The sequence below is a fragment of the Anoplolepis gracilipes genome, chromosome 8 (assembly GCF_047496725.1).
Source record: "Anoplolepis gracilipes chromosome 8, ASM4749672v1, whole genome shotgun sequence".
NCBI lineage: Eukaryota > Metazoa > Arthropoda > Insecta > Hymenoptera > Formicidae > Anoplolepis > Anoplolepis gracilipes.
The window spans coordinates 11574317-11597437 of NC_132977.1; the positions used below are offsets into that span (position 1 = coordinate 11574317).

At 35.0% G+C, this 23121-nt stretch overlaps 1 protein-coding gene across 7 annotated transcripts in view; it reads left to right on the forward strand.

Annotated features, from left to right (window-relative positions):
* LOC140668955 (A-type potassium channel modulatory protein KCNIP1) overlaps nucleotides 1-23121 on the forward strand; it is a 51875-nt gene that overhangs the window by 4375 nt on the left and 24379 nt on the right. The window lies entirely within an intron of this gene.

Genomic DNA, 23121 nt, shown 5'->3' on the forward strand with positions numbered 1-23121 from the left:
TATCGAGGCCAAGATTTCCGAACATTGTTTTGTTCAACGTCGTCAAGATTACAGCAGTGTGCGATAGCTGACAGTGTCCGCAGCTTGTATTTTTAACTTTTTCTTTATTAAAGATAGTCCCGCAAAGTATTGATTATATTCACGGACATCCCACAGAAATTGTGTTAACGCGGTTACGTAAATGAATTGATTACAGCGCCGCTGGGCGCGAAAGAGCGATCGTCAGTAAAATGCATTTGTTTCCAATTGACTTGTCCTGTCATCGTCGCGTCTCTTCGGCCTGTATACCTAACTCTACTCGCGACAAACAAATTTTACATTATACTTATAACGTAGAGAATGCCATCCTTTAATCGTAAACAGATTGTCGATTAGTCGACATTCTCGGGAGATGTATTTTCGAAAATTAATTAAAGCATAGAACCGCGATTATATGTCCTGTGTTTTTATTTAATTAATAACTGCGCTTATACTGTATTTTTCTTCTTTGTAACTTTACAATACGTTAGGTGGGTCGACATCTATACAACGATGAAGTATAAATTGCGTTGCAACGCGGAGGAGTGATTGTATTGGCATAAGGCATTTATATCGATCCGTGAAACTTTTAAATATGTATATCTAGTTGCAATGGAAAAAAAAAGTGCAGCAAACAAAATTTTTATCCGCATAGGTAGATAATAGAAACCACGTGCGATGCAAGCTTGATACTAACAGTAAACGAGAAACACATTTGTATAGCTATAGCTACGAATGGTTTTAAGTTGATATCCCGTGTTCAATCTATAGCCAGAACCACGGCCGCATTTCATATTGTTCCGTCGTATCTTTTCGATAAATAAACGCAATAAGTTTACGATGGATTTTAATAGAAGCTAAATCGCGCGTTTACTTTTCTACGATATATAACATGCTATTAAATAAATAATACCCGTAAGTAAAGTAAACTTCTATTTCATTTCTGTTACAATTATTCGTAGATGGTTTTCAATGGCTTTGTCTGAAATTAGACAATTTGAAAACTTTGATAAAGCATTAATTTACATATAATATATTGTACACACATGACAGATTATTTACTTATGGAAATTAATATACATACTAATTAATTGTTTAGCGCGAATATTCTCTGCAATATTTCTTCGAGTATCTCAACTGCAGTTGAAACGTTCGCAGCAGGTATCAAGATGGTAGCGAAATATCCAATTTTAAGACGGAATTACGCGCACATATCCTCCTCTCTCTCTCTCTCTCTCTCTCTCTGCACGTAACTCTGCGTCATGCGTGTGACGGGGTTCTTCATTCATGCCGTGTTATTCGCGTATAGAATGTCAGAGAATTCGCGCGTCTCTCATATCTCGGTGCATAATTTTTTGCACCGACGCGACGCACGGCTCGATGAAGCTCAAAGCTTGCAAGTCCGGTGCGGTCCGTTACTTTTGCGACTCTTGTAAAATATTCACCGGCGACGTGAGTGTGGTCGCACCGGTGCGGTGGACGAGGTTGTGTTGTGTGAGGTGTGTAAAGTAATGCGGTGGCCAGTCCAGCTGAGTCGATGGGCGATCTCTCTTCAAGGCTCGCCAACGAAAATATCCTCGCAAGCCTCCCCTCTTGTTGCCGCCGGTTGTTTTATACCATCTATCCTGAAAAAGATGTGCATGATGCGCCGATGAAGCTGCGCGCCTCCTATGCTGTCATTATAACCGTAAATCATCTGTTCGTGTCTCAAAGGGGATAAATTCGCATATATAGAGACTTGTCCTGTGCACTCGGATTTTATTTTCATAAATTCTTTGAAATAAATTCCCTTTTTTTTATATAAATAATATCGCTCCCGAGTCAAATTTTAATCTCAAATGTTATTATTATTTATCTTTCGGACACCTATGTATGTCTGTGTTGACCTGTTTCACGCTTGGATGCACATATCTGGGCGGTTTGATGAGTACGTCACGTGTAAAATTCCACCATGCACGAAAATTACATATTTCCCTTGATGTCCTCGTTTACTGGGATTTATTCCCAGATGGATGCGGTTTTGAAATTTGAAAGAGACGCTGTCACGCGCATATACAAGGCACCGTCCCTTTTTTTAGAGACCGACTGGAAGAATAGGGTCTCTCCCGGCGTAGTTATTTGAATTTATCGCGACCACGGGAATACCGTCTCGCAAAAGTGGATGGGTTTCATGGACATGCTCGCGGGAAATCACCCATGAGATAGTCGTGATTGCGGGCGTATGTAAAAAGATTGCTTTCTTAAAAAGTTGCATTTTGATCAAATGTAAATTGTCATTAGAATCATTGTAATAACGCTACAATTGAATTAGATATATTTATATGTTTGCGGGGGAAGAGAGCTGAAAAAAAAAAAAAAAAAAAAAAAAGAGAACTATTCTATTTTTGTTTCAGCCTCTGTGTCGCAATGTAATAAAAATTCTCTCATTAGTAAAAAAAATAACATTGAATGTTATGACACATTATTTTTATTAAAATATTTAATATAATATTGACGAGAAAAAATACGAAAGAAAAAAAAAAAAACGGAAACAAAACAGTTTATTAACTACATTATGAAATTTCGAATGTAGTCGCTAATATACATGTCGCGTGTTGACACACCTGTCGCATTTATGTCGATTTATACGAGCGCGAGGCAGAGAAAAATACGACGAGAGAGTCGTGGACACGTAAAAAAGCGCGAGAAAATGTGTCTACGTATTTTCGCAAATTTTTTTATATTCTATTATTTAGAAAATAAAAGTGCATGGCCATATGACGTACGTTTTCATATGCTGGTCTGTCGAAATATTCTTTTTAACTTTTTTTTTTTTTTTTTTTAGAAATATATATTGTGCATTTGACTTTTTTTAGAAAAGATAAATTTATGGAACACGCGCGCGCACGTGCGTGCCCCGAATATTTATCGAGATGCTTAAACTAGAGTGACTTGTATATCTCGGCAAGGGCGCTGTTTATATCGCCCTCGACTCTTAGACTATTTATTCAACTTCTGGGAAAGCCTCGGTTCACTCGCTCGTATCTCGTACCTTGATGTATCGTAGAACATGTAGTAACATTTCCACCGTTCGCATATTCGAAACGCCATACTTTCACCGAATGCACGCCGCGTACCTGCAATATTTCGAATTTCCAAGCCAAATAGGTAAACCTTTGAGCGCCTAAGATATATTGGGCTTCAAAATGCAGTTCCTTTTGCTGAACTCCCCTTCGTCTGTCAATAAAACCGCTTCTTGATTTTCCAAGTTTTTCGTAGAAATAAAAGAGGTTTTACAAATATTTTCGAATAATATTTTATAATATTTATAATAATAATATTTTAATAATACTTTTTTTCTTATTATATTTTTCATATTTAATATTGAATGTGTTTCAATTGATTACGTAAGTGTGTATCGCAGAAGCCAAGAGTTTGCTGCAAAATTTAAGTCTCTTCACGATAACTCAATTTACTTAGCGAAACGTGGCGAACTGTCTGCTCGCTAATTTATTCAATAGCCGCTTACACAATAGAGCGTATATATTGCAAGGGTGCATAAGGTAGCGCATAAGCTAAGCGAGCAAAGTCCCACTTCTTCATGGTCGTCCGTATTTCTTCGCACGATCGCCATTTTAACGACATTGCACGCGATTGTCCGATTAAATAATCTTCCGAATCGAGAATACATTCGAGAGAGTGCCTTTTTTTTTTTTTTTTCATCCGAGGACAAGGACCAGGATTCTGTATCCGCATCATCTTTTGATTTTGTCAAGAATGCAAGAGAGAGAGGGAAAGCTGAGACAATCGCGTTCTCGCGAGACAATATGTTTCGTAATTATTGTCAGCTCACAATGGGGCGGCGATGGGGCAAACTTTTGAATAATGAGAGGAAGGTCGGTATAGGCAGAACGGATCCGCTGAAGTTAGATATACCACGTGCCATTGTGTGTAACGGGTATACAGATCAGCCTGTGAAAGATGTTCACAATCCTATGCTTCCATGTCGCTTGTGTATCTTTGGCTAATGCATACAATCCATATCTCTCTGCGAAGCTTGGAAATGTTTTGAGAGAAGCGAATAGTATATGCTAATTTCAGTTATTTTATTTTTTTTTTTTTTTTTTTTTTTTTAATTACAGATTATAGAAAAATTGCGCTACTCTGTATATCTTGTTCCTCTACGTCTAAATGAAAACGTACGCAATTTATCTGCCAAAACGTCCGTCTCATGAATTATTTTACAAAGTAATTTTTCACTCTTCTAGAAATCACATTACTTTTCCGGTCACGCGTTGAGGCACTAACTGTATTCCATCTTTCGATCTGTCTTCGAGTTTATTTTATTTTTTTATGTCACACGTTTCCCCGATAAATGCTCGCGTCGATAATAATCGAGTTAGTCGCGCGTTAGTAGGTAGCACCAAAAAGCTAGAGCCAATTACTATAATAAAAGCCCATTTCGTAACCAACCGCAATGGTCGCGGTGCTCGCTCGTAAGGACGGATTGTCAAGATATGCGCGAGACGTGTTGAATTACCACGTGCCTACAAAGGCGCAGACATAGCGTATTACGTAGCCTGGGGGACCGGAATTAATGCCTTGTCAGAACACAAGGGAGTTACCCGACAGATCCTCGTTCCACTGGTTCAGAGCTGTCTGCGAATCGAACTGTACTATGATTTTCGAGGTCTCCGTGTCGCGTAATTAGTTTGAGAATCACGACGGAACGACGACAATATTATCTTCGCACTTGTAAAGAGAGATGGATTTTATCGGAAATTAATGACTCGTACAAGGCGTCCCATTTTTACGAAATCGCGTTTAATAAGAAGTTCGCGGCAAACTCTTCCAAGTAATTTTTCCTTTTTTTTTTTCCAAGCACGAATTGCCAGTCGCTTTTTTTTTTTTTTTTTTCCAAACCGCCATTTATTGTGCCGAAACTTTTAGCACGATTATCTTCACGCAGCGTATTAATCGCGGTAGGTTAATCGCGCGAATTAATATCGATCTCGGGGGAATAATACGTAAATTATGGACCGCAGAGGGATAATGGATTCTGCATGTAGATTGACGACGAGCGTGGAAACTCGTATCCACGAGGACATCGGGAAATGCGTAATGTCATGGCGCGACAGTTGCAGCTGCATTATGTTAATGCGATTTGATGTCTATCTTGAGAGAATCAACGTCCGCGGAAATTACGAATCTCTCATTCCGCTCAGCAAAGTACGGACCGCGCGAATTTCCTATTTTCCATTGTCCGATTTTAAGGACGCAGTATCTTTATTTTACCTTTATTTTACGCGAGTCGATAGTCATATTTGTTCAACGAAGCGACCTTGCGCGTTATGCTTGTATCGATCGACGCGTACGTGGATTTATGAGATATTAAGAGTGTAAAGAGAGAATTCACTATCGCAGAATGTGCGAGCAACAAATTGTTTGAGTGTGCAGGGTCGATTTTTATCTGAAATTTTGTTAAGTGCCTATACAATGATAATTTAACGAAGAATTAATTACGCGCACATTTTTAATAAGGAAAATAATTTTTGGCAGAAAAGTTCTCTAGATATGTCGTTTTTTTTTTTTTTTTTTTTTTTTTTTTTTTTTTATCCGAAATTTTGTCAAGTGCTTACGAAGATAATTATGGGAAATTATAATTACCAAGACATTTAATAAGGAAAATAATTTTTGCGAATGAAGAGAAAGGTAAATAAACTGAAAAATCTTTCTCTCTGATTTCGAGCAGATTTTATGTCAACAGAAATGTAATTTGACGCTGAGATACTTGAAAGTTTGTTACAGCAAATTTTAATTGGACCGATATGAAGAGCAGGTCCCATCAAATGTCAACTAGGATTAAATTAATTTCAGACGCAAATGTTCTCTTTTTTTTTTTTTTTTTTTTTTTTCCCCGCACGTGGTTTTCGCGTTTCCGTTGTAGGCGCGTCAGAATGAAATTAGGGCTCCCATTCATCGGCGAGCAGTAATTTTCCCGGCAAATCGCCATAGCTCACACTCAATTATCCGCATCCGCGCAAACCATATTTCTCCGCTCTTAATCTGTTTCCCTTCCCGATCCATTTCAGTTCTGATAGCCAAATGAGCGTGTAATAGTCGGCGGTACGCCCTTCTCGTGCGAAGAAACGAAGTAGATATATATATTCTCGATGCACTTTGATATGACGTTTAACATTTATCGTTCGTTTATACGCGAGCCTCGTGCAACTAGTCGGTCGCTGTTTCGTGACAGTAAGAATTAATTTGCCGACACGAATTGTCGGGTCTTAATTGAACAGCGATATTGATTTGTGTGCCGCGTATGACATATAGAGTGGTTTTGGAACCCCTCTATTATATTCCAAGTACTGTTCAGAGCTTATTGTGTGATAACAAAATATAACGATACAAAATTATTTTTCTCTCTCTATCATGTTTTATTAAAATTCCTCCAAAATTATCTAAAATGAAAATTGTTCTTAAAATTAAATTAGAAACACGAGAGGTTTTTTTATTTTATTGTATTGTATTATTATTTTTCAATTCTGCAAAAAGGGAGGAAACTAATTTTGTCAAGTAATTATTTAAACTGCTGTTATTTTATAATATTAATTATTTCCTTTTATTTTATTTAATTCTCAAATTTAATAACAACATTACAATTGCTTCCGTATAAAATCATTTTGCAAATAATCTGCTGGATTGAGCACGCGCTTTGGGGTGTCGAAAAAAATGGGGTTACGTGCAAGCAGGTGCGCGGCCTCGGACGATGTTCCCTCTATAATCGTCGGCGATTAAGTTGCAAGAGAGTGGAAATTAGCGTGTAACACGCGGACTTTCCCAGCACGAACGTTCGAAATGCGTGATGCCAAAGCGTTTACATTATTTTCGCGAACATCCCTCCTTCTTTTTCTCTCTCTCTTTCTCTCGTGCAGATCTTTTTTAGTCTAATCTGAACAGGTGGTCGCTCCTTTCCAGACTAGGCTGCATTTTATTATTTCCAAGACTTCCCTCGAGTCCGGATTTATTAAACTGAGGAGAGAGAAAGCGAGAGAAAGAGATAGAGCGGAATTTTGCGTCATGAGCCGTTATATTGCGGTATCGACCAACCGATTCTTTCGGGCAATTTAAGATATATAAGGTCTACAAAAGCGCATTGTGTAGTACGCGGTATGTACGTAACTATGTGCAGGTCGGGAAACGTAAGATTTATCGGATTATGAGAAATGCCGGAATCGTAAGAAAAATGGATTCGATTTGTAGGAAGGCACGTTCGCGTTTTATTACTTGTTAAATACGACAAATTAAAGTGTCTTCCATAAATTTTCTATCTAATATGAATAATAATATTTGACTGAAATTTTACTTTCCTTTCCTTTATGTTATTCGGAACAGAGTATGCACTTTTCTACTAATCTTCTTTTTTAAGATGTTATGTTAAATCGATTTATCGTAATTGTTTTTTTTATTATTTTTATATTGGCGTGTGTTAAAAATGATTGCACGAGAAATTTAATTGAGGTTTGTATATTCATAGTCGTCGATCCGGGAGAAATAAAAAATCGCGTTTTTTTAAAATAAATGTCAAATAAATCAAAGTAAAATAATAGAACATAAACTCGATCTAAAAATATTATTACATTGTGATCGTAATGATGAATGAGCTAATAATATTCGCGAGTGAAATCGACTGGAAATGGTGATAACATATTACTTTAAAAAGCGTTAGAGAAGCTTTAGGATGGTTACTTGTCCTGCACTTATTATAGTGCTGCCATTTTATCAAAAAAGTTGATGAAAAGTAGCTCTAGTAAAGACTACAGGATGAAAATTACGCTCTACGAATATATCTTCCTATTCTCTTTTTCTCTCTCTTTTTGTCACTCTCTCTCTCTCTCTAGTTTTTTTAGTTTCACTCTTCCTGCAGAGTGGTTCTCCGCACCGTATATAAAATTTTTTTCCTCGTTCTTTTTTTGGACCTTTTATTCCTGGAAATGAGGATTTTTGTGTAATGTGCAAGGGTTTTGATATATGTACTCTTTCATGTGTAACATAAAATTGGAAAATCATAATAGTCCATTATAAGAGGCGATAAAATGCAGCAGGGCACATTAGCACACTTATTAAATTAATTAGAAATGATACTTTTTAATAACATATTTTAATAAAGTAATTTTTACCAAATAAGATTATATGTTCAATTTTCGACATTCACGCATATTATAATTAAATCAAAATGATATATTAAATATTATTTTAAACCTGATGATGTTGCAAACACTCTCCTCTTTAAAGTACTAAAACGAATTGAAAATTCTTATTTTTTACAAGAGTTCCCGATAGTTCTAATTGAGAGTCGCATATATATATAATTTCGGATCGATATTCCACCAATTAACTTTTAAGCAATTTACGTTTTAATTGCGTATTATGACATTTAGTAAAAATGTGTCGTGCTGATGATTTTCGGCAATTCTAACGATAGTTCTCGACAGGTCTGCAAGAGTTCTACTGCATTCTTCGTTAAAAATTGTTTAAAAGTTAATTGGTGGAATATCGATTTGAAATTGTAGATATATGTAAATCTCAATTAGAACTATCGGAACTCTTGTAAAAAATAAGAATTTTCAATTCGTTTTAATACTTTAGAAAGGAGAGAATGTCGTGTTAAATTCGCGAAGTTAGCGCGTCATTCTTTATTTTTGATTTTTTTGGTAAGTTGTTGGAATTTTGCCTTGAAATGATGTATAATTATAGAATTGTGGTAGAGAACTAACGAGAACTCTTAATAAACATCTTGATTTTCGATATTTTCTTGTACTTTAGAGGAGAATGTGCCGTGCTGGAACGTGAAGTTAGCACGTCATTTTTTATTTTCCATGTTTTTGATATTAAAAATGCGGAACTTTTTTTAATGTTTATCAGAAACTATAGAACTATGAAAAGTGCTACTGAAACTCCTATTATTTTTTTAAAATTAATAAAATGTCGTGCCAACTTTACAGACACAATAATTTGTCATTCTATTATATTAAACACATACTTAGCAAGGTGTTAAATAAACTATTATCTTAATATATACAAGGGAGGTAAGATATATATATATATATATAATATTCGTGGAGATATTTTCACAAGATAAAATATGCATAGCGGAGTCGGATCGCTGCAGGAAGAAGTTTGCCTTCTGAATATTCCTTTTGATATAAAATTATACAAGCACAGGCTCTTGTCTCCGTTTAATAAGCGGCTTTCCAGCTGAGAATCTCCATCGAACGCGTCGCTCCAGGAACGTCGTCGCTTTTCGCGCGCGCAATCTAGCTATATCTCCATTTTCCAAGGATGAAATTTCCGCTATTCTTCCGTCGTTTCTAGTTCGTAACTCCCCGCGACCCAGCGCGCTTTTATGCCCTGACAGCTGTATTTCTGGCAAATACAAATCTTCGTGTGCACAATTGTTACCGGTGCCATACGCGCGCGCCATAGCAAATGCACACCGCGCTCCACTTTACCTTTATTCCGAGCCTTTTCCCTTTACGACCTTTCGCGTAAAATCATGCAAATTGCGCTTGTATTATTGCATTACGGTTAATTAGACATCCGCGTCTTTCAAGTAAATTGCTAATATTGTCGTAAAATTATATTTTACTACTTTATCCTAATGACAGAATATTTTTTGGATATTGGTTATTTTTTTTTTTTTTTTATCAATTTGTAAATAGATTTATTGTATATCGTATACGTAAGACACTTGTTACAGTAGTCTGGATAGACGATATCAAATATAATCAGACATCATAAATATGTATATCGTTAATTTATCTTTAATTTTATTTTTATTAAAATTCTAAAGTTTATTTAATCTGGAAAAGTTACTCATGATATAACTTTTTATAAAATTGTGAATGTAGCATTTTGGTGAACAGCAGTAAAAAAAAAGTAGGACAACAGTCCGATATTACACTATTCGTGATTAAGCCGGGACTAATTATAATGTGTATGATATTAAAATCATTAGCAACTTTAATTAATATTGTCTTAATTTTGCGTTATTTTTCGCATCTGATTCATTTTTAGATTTTGATTGATTTTTAGACTCGATTATTATTACTATATCACACAATATAGCTTTGTCCCCAAGACGCGCAGAGATTAATTCACACCACTAAGGCATCAGACATCTCGAATGCCATCTATCACCGCGGAAACCTCGGGCCAGGTTGATTTGGCAATCGAGGAACGTGCGAGAAGCGTGCGGTTTCTGTCGCGGTCCATTTTCAGAAGCGGCGAATAGCAATGCACACTTGGATCGGATCACCGGGGAGAGATTCGTCTTTATTAAAGCGAGGGTGAAAAATGGCTCGTTGAACGAAAATAAAGGGCCTTCTTACTTGCGCCGACTCTTTCGTGAAAATACGAGAAATTTACGAGTATAATGTTTCTTCTCTCGACCCGTATAATTCCGTTTCCCGCAAATCGATGGTAGCGCAGAGATTCGTGCATTATGCTAAATATAGATACAAATCCATAATAGATATATATGCGAAAGTTACGGAAATAGTTCAGAAATATGCAGAATGCCACTTCCCTTTTCTCGTAATTTTATTTCCAGTATTAAGTATGGATATGGCACGTTTACTTAATCACCACTAAATGTTTATTTTTTTTTTTTTATTTTTGAAAAGAAAGTAGCTATTATTTCGAAAAAATATCTTACGTGAGAGCCTATTAATTACAAATGAAATAACGGATAAAATCATATATGGTTAATATAGATTTATAAACAATCAAAATTAAAATAGTTATTGCTTTTTTCTTCTCTATTAATTTCAAGTAGACTTTTAAAATAATTGCAAATTGGAATTTAAATAACAATCAAACACTTTGTTTCCTTGGAAGGGAAGATTAAGCAGTTAAAATAATTATAGTTTATTATTTTCAATTTGCTGATGTTGAATATCTCGTAACGATCTATCCGCATATGTATCGCATACGGAGATGAAAAGATGTAAAGATAGATTTATAACTGTAAATAACCGGATGACGGACTGCAAAGAATGAGAGAATATTCAGTTTCACGAGCGCAATTAATAAAATACATGTATAGAGTGTAATAACAGGCTATATGTCATCGCGTGTACAATGTTTTTACAAAGTACGAAAAGACCAGTAGTCGACAATTTTTCCAGGCATGAATATTAATAGACAATTACATATTGTACAATACCGTCAGCTAGATCACGCATATCATTTATGCACGAATATTACACACATAAATGAGAAAAAAACATAGTAATGAGAGAAAGAGATTGGCTGTCTATATTCATAGTCGGTTAATAATAAGGTAGAAAAAAATTTTCACGGATTCATCACGTAAATTAAATTAGAGGGCTTGATTGTGTGTTGTGTGTGAAACAAATTAAATAAGCATGATTTTTCAATAATCTTATTTTATTTTAATATTTTGTTTTAATTGGTAAATAAATAATAGAATAATATAGGAGCAGACAGTACTTTATAATCTGTACACATTACCATGTAATTACAGCGATTTTATATACACTAATACGTTATAAAAAATGTATAAAGGATGCTATTTGACTGAAAGCATAAAAAAACACATTCGCTAAATTTTATTTGTGCGCAATATTCGCACGTATTCGGATATTGTCCCGATGTTATTTCAAACGCACAAGCGTACTGTCAATAATGTGCTTTACGATTACAAGTACCAAATATATTTCATTCGTCAGCTTTTCGTTCGTTAATCTTTTTATCTTGAATGAACGAGCAAATGAATACGAACGTACATCGAGGGTTGCGTTATTGCAATTTTACAAAGAACTTTGTCAACTTCCACTTTTTCATTTATACGCTCTTTTTCCGAAACCAAATGAAATATCTTACAAGTATAAGAAATAGTCAAGAAAGAAAAAAAAAAAGTTAAATGACGGCTGAGATCAATTATCGAACGCGAGTCTTTTTTTGAGCGCGGAAATCTTTGTTTTCTTTTTTTGCTTTTTTTTCTCTCCATATAAATGCGCTTTTAGCTTCTTCTCGTTATTTTTACGGATTAAGGTGACATGTATAATTCAGAGGCATTTCGCGGACTAACGTCCATTATCCGGGCTAACGGAGTGATTTTGTTGGAAAGCCGGATAAAGTCTATCTCGTAAAGGCCGAAGAGAAACTGATAAAAATGAATTTCTGTACAAAATTATAGCTTACCTTAAATGCTGCATCAGACAGGGAAAGAGGAGGCTTTTTCATTGTAACGCTCTGATAATTCGAGCCCTTACGAGTACATATATACTATTATTCGCGCTTGGAAAGGCGAGAGGGAGAGACGAGTGGTTTTAGTTATCGCACACTTTTAATTTTCAATATGCTTTTGCGCCAACGTCAAATTAAAATCCTACGAAAGTGCAGAGATAAATTGGAAAATAAAGTGTTACTTTCATTGGTTTTTTAAAAAGATTTAGTTCATAGAAATAGCATTTATAATTATTCTCAATATCCGTGACTGTCAATTTAAAATTCCATTGAGGTGCAAAAATTAATTGAGTTATTTGTCTTTCGAAAACTTGATTTGCGAAAATTTTTTCTTTTTTTTTTTTTTTTTTTTTTTTTTATTACTATTTTATTCACTGCTTCTGATTTCGACAAATTACGATGGTACATATATATCATCCGTATTTGTTTACCATGAAACTTTACGCGTTTCCTCGAATTGATAGAACTCCAATTCCAATTTCCTGACGTATCGCGACAAAAGGAAGATTTGTTGTTGAAATTTTCTTGCGTACAAACTCCTCTCGCGTTACCTTGCGCTTACATCGTGTCGCGTGTTGCTATGGCCGAGAAATTTCAGCAATTTATCCGGGACAGAGAGAAGAAGGATGTATCCCGGTCAAAAGGAGCATTTTCCAGCTACGTTCCGATATATTATACCTCTCTCCTCTGTCGCTTTTCCAACGGGGAAAACATTATCGCACCTTGTCACGAGGACCAATCGGCTTTAATGACTTTAACAGTTGGAAGGAAACGCCGGGTTTACGAGATTGCCTAGCAATCGCATTGTAACGCTTTTATGAAGAATTAAGGCCAATTGTATGCGTGCGTTGGCGGTGGTGATGATGGTGGTATAGAGGGTGACTATCCCTATTTCACATCTAACCCAGATACCGAACACCGCGCGCGCTGGCATCCCCCCCGGTATACAGCCTCGGTTTATGCCGAGATTTACGACGTGTCTCGTTTGTAAAACATTTCTCCCGCGTGAAACTTGTGTTTTATCGGTTTTACGTACATATGTGCATATACAGATATATTCGGCCGCAATTTTTGGTAAAGCTCACGCCGAGATAATAGATTGCGAAAAGAGTCAAAGACCTTTTTGTATGAAAAAAAAAAAAAAAAAAAAAAAAACTTTCATATTTATACGAGTAAATTCGAAAAGATGCAAAGGTGCAAAATATGCACGTGCGTAATATTTTTTATATTGAAAATATAAAATACTCTATTACGGAGAATATTTTCGATTTTCCTCTACACCATCGTAATATTGATGTCGGTGAAAAAAAGTTCTGAGTTACTGTACGATATAACGTTTCGTTTATCAACGCCGTTATCGCGATCTTTAATCTATACAGGTAGTGTTTTGTCAATACATCAGAATTTAATGACATATTTCTTGGGCAATTTAAAATCGATTTTTCCTATATATAAATTGTCAAGGGACGTTATTATTTTTCGCGATTTATAACATATTTCATGTTTATAAAATGTATAAAATATATTATGTATATATTTTATATATTTTACAAGTCTTTTAATATTTACATATTTTATATAATCTGCTTTTATATATCCGCTTTATGTATTTTATAAGTCTTCAAATTTTGTGTTGTGTATAAATTTTGTGAAGTATATAATTTTGGGAAGTATGCATATAAAGTTTATTTAAAATTGAATAAAGAATATGATTTTTAGTTGCTTCTCTTTAAAGATTAGTTTGAAGCAATTCTTATTTTTAATTATTGCTTGCGCTTAATGAATTATCAGTAGCATTTTCGATAAATTGATTTTAAATTTCGCGAAAAAAACTGTTATCAAATATTAATAATATACGAGACGGGACATCCTGTATATACATACATATAGCAGTAAAAGAATTTCCGTCTGTTGCAATTACTAATTTCCGGTGAAACCAAGACAGCTTGGCGTGGAATGTGGTGTATGCATAAAGTTTCGCACATGGCTCTCGGCACAGTTTACATGCTTTATCTTTACCTTATTTCACAATGAAACGTCATAAATGCAGTTTTAATGTCCGTCTTTATTCATCCGTCCGATATCAAAAATTAAAAAAATTAAACTAATAAAAAAAATTGAATTCTAAAAGGTAGGCGAGGTTTAGATAATGGGTCAAATCCACATTCAAATGGAGAAATTTTTTTCTCGGTTTGTGACTAATTTAGATGAGATAAATAAATAAATTAATAAGATTAGAGTTGATAAGATGGTGAGAAGCATAATTATGCAAATAAAGGATATAATTATTTATATTAAAATTTTATTAATTTTTTAAGTTGGAAATTAAATGTAATATTATATACTATATACATTAAGTATATTACAAATAATAGTATGAGTTTGATTTATTTTAAGAATAAAATTAATATCTTCATCAATAGATAGAAACGTATAGAAATTCTGTCTTGAAGAAAAAAGATGTAAAAAAAAAAAAAAGAAAAAAGAAAAAAGAAAAAAAGAAATACTTTAGACAAAGAAACGCACGTTGGGGGACGCGTTATTTGCATTCATCAGCCGCATTCTCGTTTCCCTAGATTTCGCGTAGAATTGTTTTACCCGTTACATTATAATCCCGTGTACATTTCAATCCTCGTGAACAGGAGGAAAGAGTACGATCGAAAATCGCGCGGTCATGTTTGCACCGGCTATAAATGTAATCGTTGCTTGCGTGCGCCAACATCTCTCTCGTCGTGATGGATGACTTTCTGATGAACGTCCGGACTGAAAAACAATTCCCGGCCGCGCATATTCATTAGGACGATCTGCACCGGCGCGATCCATTTTCATCCAAAGTTGATTTTAATCGCGGCAGATTCGAATCGATTGGAAGGTAATGAGATGGGAACGAAGGGCGAAGGTCAGCGGCGGTGCCATATCGGAAATGAGGCTTTGTACATAAATTTTGTGAATTATGATTGATTCGATTTGAAGCTCGTGCTTCGATAAACGACACGCGATATCGATATGTTACACATCTTCTTGCTTCGCTAACACGGCTTAAAATATGTTGAGCATATTCATCGTATTGATTATCTTTCTACGAGAATAAACCGCTCTATTTTTCTCATTTGTTTTATATCAACGAACGCATCCATGAAAAGTCATGTAGACTCGTACGTGAGTTTTCTGCCTTTTTAAATTTCCGTCATGTTTTTAGCGCTCGAGAAAAATAAGCATCTTTGCCGAAGCATCATTGCTCGCGAGCGCTCTATTTACCCTGTGTAAGCATTTTCTTTATAGTCTACCACTTTATTCAGACTACGAAACATTTTCTCGATCATTTGCCATTATTTTATTATTTTATATATAAAGAAAGTAGAACAATGCATTTACGATACCGTGGATTGCGATTTATTATTATCGAGAGGAGGGACGCAAAATATTATACATGCGTGCGCTTACAAAAAACTCGTTCACATTTGCAGAAATTAATTATACGATAAACTCATCTTATTCGCAATTATGCACGATTTTGTTATCGATTGCCGACGCGATTGGATTCGTTATTGATTTCAATTTAATTACATAGATAGAATCTTCTTTATGTTTATTCGCTTTATGCATATGTGTACCGCGTTGACTGTCATTAAACGCTCACATTTTATCGCACAGTGGCTATATAGTTACAGAGTAAATATTTGCTCTTGCTCAAACAGTTAACAATGAACTAAAGGATTAACCTAATAAAATAGGTCACACGCGTGCTTAGTATATGAAAGTTGAATTTGACTATACAAATTTGGCAAGTATTTTCGAGCGTAATGAAACAAGAATTACAAGAATTAAATTGTAATTGCTAATATTAGGAGAAAAAAAAAAAAGAAGATTAGCATCACGTATATTATTTTCTATCACAAAATCAATATTTGTCAAATGTGTATACGAGATATCGAATATATTAATTATAAAGAGTATATATATTCTATAATTGCCTAAGTGTGTATTTCTCAATTTAACTGCGAATTATTATATTAATTATGTATTTACACATTTGCTAGCTTTCATTTATATTTTATCAATGCATTCTCATTAGTGACAATAATTTCGTGTGAAATTCATCTCTACTACTAGCGATATAATAAATAATTAAAGCACAAGGACTGATTTACCTGCCTAATTAACCGTACGTTTAATGAATGCTCTCCGTGCCCATGTATAGCTCTCGCTTATGTAGCACGGAATGTGAAAATAAACGTTGAGTGCCCAGAGGAGGTCTTGTCAGCGTGTTTCAATTCTAAGAGAGAGAGAGAGAGAGAGAAAGCGAGAGATATTCGATTTATTACCTTTTATGTACACGAATTCTGAAGACAGCTTAGAAAGAAAACATGGCAGGAGAAAGATGGCCTATCGAAACAGCCAATTAAAGTCATCGAAAAAGAAAAAAAATACTAAAAGAGAAAGGAAAACGCGAAAGAAACTTGCGGGAAACAGGAAAACAAAGAGAAAGGCTTACGGAGAATCTCACATGGGATGCGAGAGAAAGCGAGATGAAAGATAATTCTAATGAGAGAAGGTGAGAGAAAAAGAGAGATGAAAAAAGATGGCTGCAGATAGGAAAGGTAAGACCAGTAAAGGACAGTTAGAAGCAGACATACAGAAAGAAGGAGAGAGAGAGAGAGCGAGGGAGGGTGGATGCTGAGCTGTATCGATCCCTCCTCTCCTCCGTCTGTGACGTCACTGACGTACCCCACCAGCGGTGGTGATGATACGCTTGTCCTTCGATCACAGGCGACAGACTTAACTTTAGAGTCATTCATTCAGCGGCTTCGTCAGTGATATTTATTTAGGCGAGCGGTCACGTGGCATCTATCGTCGGACACATTGTATATACTTTCCTTCACTTTCTCTCACACAACTGGCGATGCGAACCTGCTGCCTGTCGCTCATCAGTACATAGATATACATATACGACCGATCAGCTGATATTATCTTGATGCAACTGACCGTTTAATATCATCGCTTTAAACATAACGATATCGTGTAACTGACATTTCTGATCTCATTTTTTATCGTTCCGACATTTATTGCATTAATATTTTTACAACTCACTTGTTGTTAAAATCAACAACTATTATCTTTCATCATGTCTATCGATTAATGTGATCTTAAGTTTTATGTGTCTGTGAAGTTGGCACGACATTTTATTAATTTAAAAAAAATAATAGCAGTTCAAGTAGCACTTTCCATAGTTCTACAGTTCCTGATAAACATTAAAAAAAGTTCCGCATTTTTAATATCAAAAATATCGAAAATAAAAAATGACGTGCTAACTTCACGTTCCAGCACGGCACATCCTCCTCTAAAGTACAAGAAAATATCGAAAATCAAGATGTTTATTAAGAATTCTCGTTAGTTCTCTACCAATTCGATAATTATATATCATTTTAAGACAAAATTCCAACAAATTACCAAAAAAATCAAAAATAAAGAATGACGCGCTAACTTCGCGAATTTAACACGACATTCTCTCCTTTCTAAAGTACTAAAACGAATTGAAAATTCTTATTTTTTACAAGAGTTCCGATAGTTCTAATTGAGATTTACATATATCTACAATTTTAAATCGATATTCCACCAATTAACTTTTAAACAATTTTTAACGAAGAATGCAGTAGAACTCTTGCAGACCTGTCGAGAACTATCGTTAGAATTGCCGAAAATCATCAGCACGACACATTTTTACTAAATGTCATAATACGCAATTAAAACGTAAATTGTTTAAAAGTTAATTGGTGGAATATCGATCCGAAATTATATATATATGCGACTCTCAATTAGAACTATCGGGAACTCTTGTAAAAAATAAGAATTTTCAATTCGTTTTAGTACTTTAGAGAGGAGAGTGTCGTGCTAAATTCGCAAAGTTAGCGCGTTATTCTTTATTTTTGATTTGTTTGGTAATTTGTTGGAATTTTGCCTTGAAATGATATATAATTATAGAATTGATACAGAACTAACGAGAACTCTTAATAAACATCTTGATTTTCGATGTTTTCTTGTACTTTAGAGGAGGATGTGCCGTGCTGAAACGTGAAGTTAGCACGTGATTTTTTATTTTCGATATTTTTGATATTAAAAATGCGGAACTTTTTTTAATATTTATCAGGAACTGTAGAACTATGAAAAGTGCTACTGAAATTGCCATTATTTTTTAAAAATTAATACAATGCCGCGCCAACTTCACAGACACAAGTTTTATTTACCGCTGAGAATAAGGATTTTTTTAAATTTCAGATTAATCAATACAACGATGTGTAATGTTGGAATTTGCAAATTCAAGGGAATCCGCGCATTCTTCACATTTTATTGTATTCCGAATTTTCAAATTTACACTTAACGAGAATCCGATAAAGAGGATATTCGATAAAATTTTGTGGTAGATAAAGTATATAGTCTGTCTAAAATATTGGATGCTTGGAAATATAATATAACATATAAAAACATGGTCGCAACATATTATTTCAACAGTCAATTAGTTTCTCGTTGAAAATTCTTAGTACTAAAATCCCTTGAAAATAGTTGAAAGCATCGATATTATTTTAGCGTGTCCGTAATGTCCGAGTTGAAGATTGAAGTAAAATTTATTAGAATTATCTTGCTTCAATTTCTGTTCTCTAGATTGCCTACAAGTCGGATTGTCTTGCTCACACACGACCGAGGAGATTTAGCTATTAATTTCAATTGTAGTGTAATACGAATCTTACACGAGATTAAAATTAAATTGCGCATCTCGCAGGAGTAATATTCGTCGATGAAAGTACTGATACCATCAACACGCGATGACGAAGAAGCAAGCGATGGTGCATATATCGATTCGATGTATAAAATGGTTGCTCGAGAGATACACAGGCTGCGCAAATTCTGTTAAATTTGTGGCCTTATCGGCTATTAACTTTGTATATATATCGTGAGAATATATATATATATATATATATATATATATATATATATATATATATATATATATATATATATATATACACACAATGTACAGGGTGTTCTATTTTAATTCCTCCAGTGAAATATCTCGAAAAATATGGAAAATTCGAAAAATCGTTTCAGACAAAAGTTGTATGGTTTCTAGGGGGACATAAGATGGTGCCATTAGTTTGACCTTGAAGAGTCACATAAAAGTCACGTGAAGGTCATCCATTTTGAATTTCTTAAATGGAACACCCTATATATTTTTGCATATTCTTGTAGCTTATCTTGAGAGCTTTCCAAAACACTATGATAAAATGTTTTTTCATTAAACACTTTTCCAGTTATAAGGCTTCAAAGTTGCAATATTTTGACATAAAATATAAGATATCTCGTAAAATATTCATTTTTCGATTATCTTACCCTAATACTTATATGCACAGAATAACGAGACAAATCAATTGGCGTAATTAAAACACATAATTATGTTAAAGTAAAAATGTGTAACTGCTAGTTGCAAATTCAGATTTTTTCTTAAAGATAACCATGTGTTTTCTTTACACCAATTGATTCGTCTCATTATTCTGTGCATAAAAATATTAGGGTAAGATAATCGAGAAATGAATTTTTTACGAGATATCTTGTATTTTATGTCAAAATGTTGCAACTTTGAAGCCTTATAACTCGAAAAGTGTTTAATGAAAAAACATTTTATCAAGGTGTTTTTCAAGGAAAGCTCTCGAAGTCAGCTACAAGAATATGTAACAAAAAATAGGGGGTGCCATTTAAAAAAATTGAGGTGACCTTTACGTGACTCTTCAAGGTCAGACCAATGGTACCATCTTATGGCCCCCTCGAAACCATACAACTTTTGTCGGAAACATTTTTCTCTCCCAGGCTTGATTTTCGAGATATTCAACTGGAGGAATTAAAATGGGACACCCTGTATATATACCCGTTTCCTGTTACGTGTATCCGGCATAAAGTTACACTTTAAGTCGGGACATGGTTTTGTATCAACTGCCTCTTGACATTCAGCTAATAATTCTCGAATGACATCACTGCCCGCGAATATCCCTCGACGTTTTTGAGCGATAAGAAATTTTATCGCGTTTCCGTTCACATTTTATCGTTTAGTACGTAATTTTTGTTTCGCCCAATGTCAGACTTGACGTTAACACCGTGGGGTTTAATTTTAGTCGATGCGTATTTGCGTGCGTGGATAATTTCTGGGTCCCATATTTCGATTGCGATCGTCGTAATCCTATCGTGATTCAACGAATTTCATTTTCTTTTTCTTTTCAAACGTAAATTTTGACATAAATTATTATTATTAATTTTCATTCTTTCCTTCATAGAACTGCTTGAACATCGCATTTTTCCATTTCACGTGTAAACGTTAAATTTCTTAGATCTTCCCGGTAAATATATTTGTGATATAGAATATCGTTCGGAATTGGAATTTGCAACGCGACAGCAAATACGCGTATTTCCCAGCAATGTCTCGTTCGAGGATTATCGTCGAATGGAATTGAATAAATTGAATAGAGCATGAAAGGTAAATAGAAAAATCTTTCCAATATACTGAAAACTTGACATCGTACATCATCCCCCCCTTCGGTTTATTGAATGCGCGGAGATCAAGATCGAGATCGACAGGTTCCTCGAGACCAACAGGAACCTTCCACGCTCGCAGTTGTTTAAACAACGTATTTCCCCAGACGCGCTTTCCGTATCTTGGCCAGATTACCTGCAATCGGAGAGAAGAGGTCACGAGTGTAGCAAGATCGCGAAAATACAAACCTAGTGCGCGATCTCTGGTTACTTTAGCGAGAATAGCCCTCTCTCTCTTTCTCTCTTGCTCTCTCTTTACCTCGAAGGAGTATATTCATGGCGGAAACTTTATTTTCAGGCTTTTAAATATACATGATACTACTCTCTATTCGAGCCGAGATAGGCGCGCGTTTTTAATATTATTTCGCATACGAGAGGGTACACATAATTCTCCCCCGCTTGTTATATCAAGGGAGTAAAATTTGATTTACAAGTGAGAAAATACCCCTCCCCTCGTATCTAACGTGCGCGATTTATTTTGCTCGATAGATCTCTCACCAATGGTTGTCTCAAAATATCTTGATTTTTCGCAACTCTTTCGAAGACTATCTTTCTATCTTTCTATTTTCCTTAAAACAAATACAGGTTATTTTTCGTTTAACGACGTGATTAAAAAAACTTTTGCACCTAATTAAAAACTTGATTATACTATTATTATTATTATTGAGCGCAATTGTTTTTATTTATTTGTGAATTTATTTGATTTGATTTGTGAATTTTATTTAAACGACGGTAAGAAATAAATAATATTTTTGATAGCCAGATTCGCGAAAAGACTCAATGTGTGTGTGGAAATGTTCAATCACAAAGTGCAATGAAAGAGAAAAAAAAAATCTATATCGAAAAGAAGGATAGAAATCACACGTGGAGGAACGAATCGAAATATAATCTTCGCGATATTCGAAAAACTTTCGATACGTCGCATAGTTTATAATGACAACTGGGTCGCGCCAAGTTAGGGAGATCACTCATCCGCGAATAAATATTATACACACATACACACAAAATGGAGAAAAGGTTCGATTGAGCGGAAGAAAGAGACAGGCTAAAGGGACATACGAAGAGCTCTTTCCTTTTTGTTTCTTTTTCCTCCCTCTCTTCTCGCGCTTTGGACGGCCAGGATCGAAAATAAAAGCCGCGGGTCGCGGTCAATGTGGTTAATATTGATTCAGGCCGGATTCACACGAATTTCACTTGAACCGGAACACCACTACTGTTTTAACTATCTATCTAGTGCTCGTACTTTGTTTTCGGAATTGGTTTAAAAGTTACCGCAGGGAGTTCCGTTTTTTTATCTAGCCCAAAAAAAAAAAAAAAAAAAAAAAAAAAAGAATTGACTGCTCGGACGCTCTTTGGCAGCCAAATAAATTGAAATTAATGCCGTTAATGCAAATAACGACGTCACAGTACGCGGGAAAGAACGATGTTCGAACAACGTTCTTAGACGAAGAGGATTTCGACAGACACGGACCACGAAATTCTGTTACGAAAATAAAAATCTATCTGGCGTTAGCCTCGTAAATAAGTAAAAAAGGAAAGAGCGAAGTGCGCGGGAAAATATAAATTTTATTCGCTTTGCATAAATGCGATAGTTTTCATGATTTGTCGTGTTTGAAAATTTCGCGGTCCCTCAGATTATTTACAACAGTTTTCCCGCATTCAATCGAATCCGGTCGCGGATGTGAATTTCATTGTTCCCGTTCCGCAACTTCGTAACTTTGAATTTTTCCGGATAGTCATTCATTACGCGCATATACGTATGTATATACACGTGTAATAGTCAGGTCCGATTGTTCGCGCATTCGTATTCGTCGAAAGACACGTGTAGCACAGAAATTGTTATTGCAACTCCGTACAATAACAGGCATAGATATTATTCAGGATAGTGTGACGATTGCTGATTTCAATTCACAATGCGATATCTGCGTGGCATACGCGTAATGAAAGACGCGTATCACGTTACACGTGCTCATATTATATCGTCATATATGTTATACTCGTTGTGAGAAATGCCTTGACATATGAATTTATGCACATATTGACACACTTAAATATTTTACGTATTTATATATGAAAAATGCATATATGTATTCCAATATACATATGCATAAATTCGTATGTTAAAGGCTATAGCACGCAATTTATAATCGGAAGCATAGCCGTAAGAATCAACAAACAACGAGCATCCATTGAATCCGTTGCATTTAAACGAACGCTCGTTATTGGTTGATTTTTACGATTATGGTTGCGATTACGGTTACGGTTACGGGT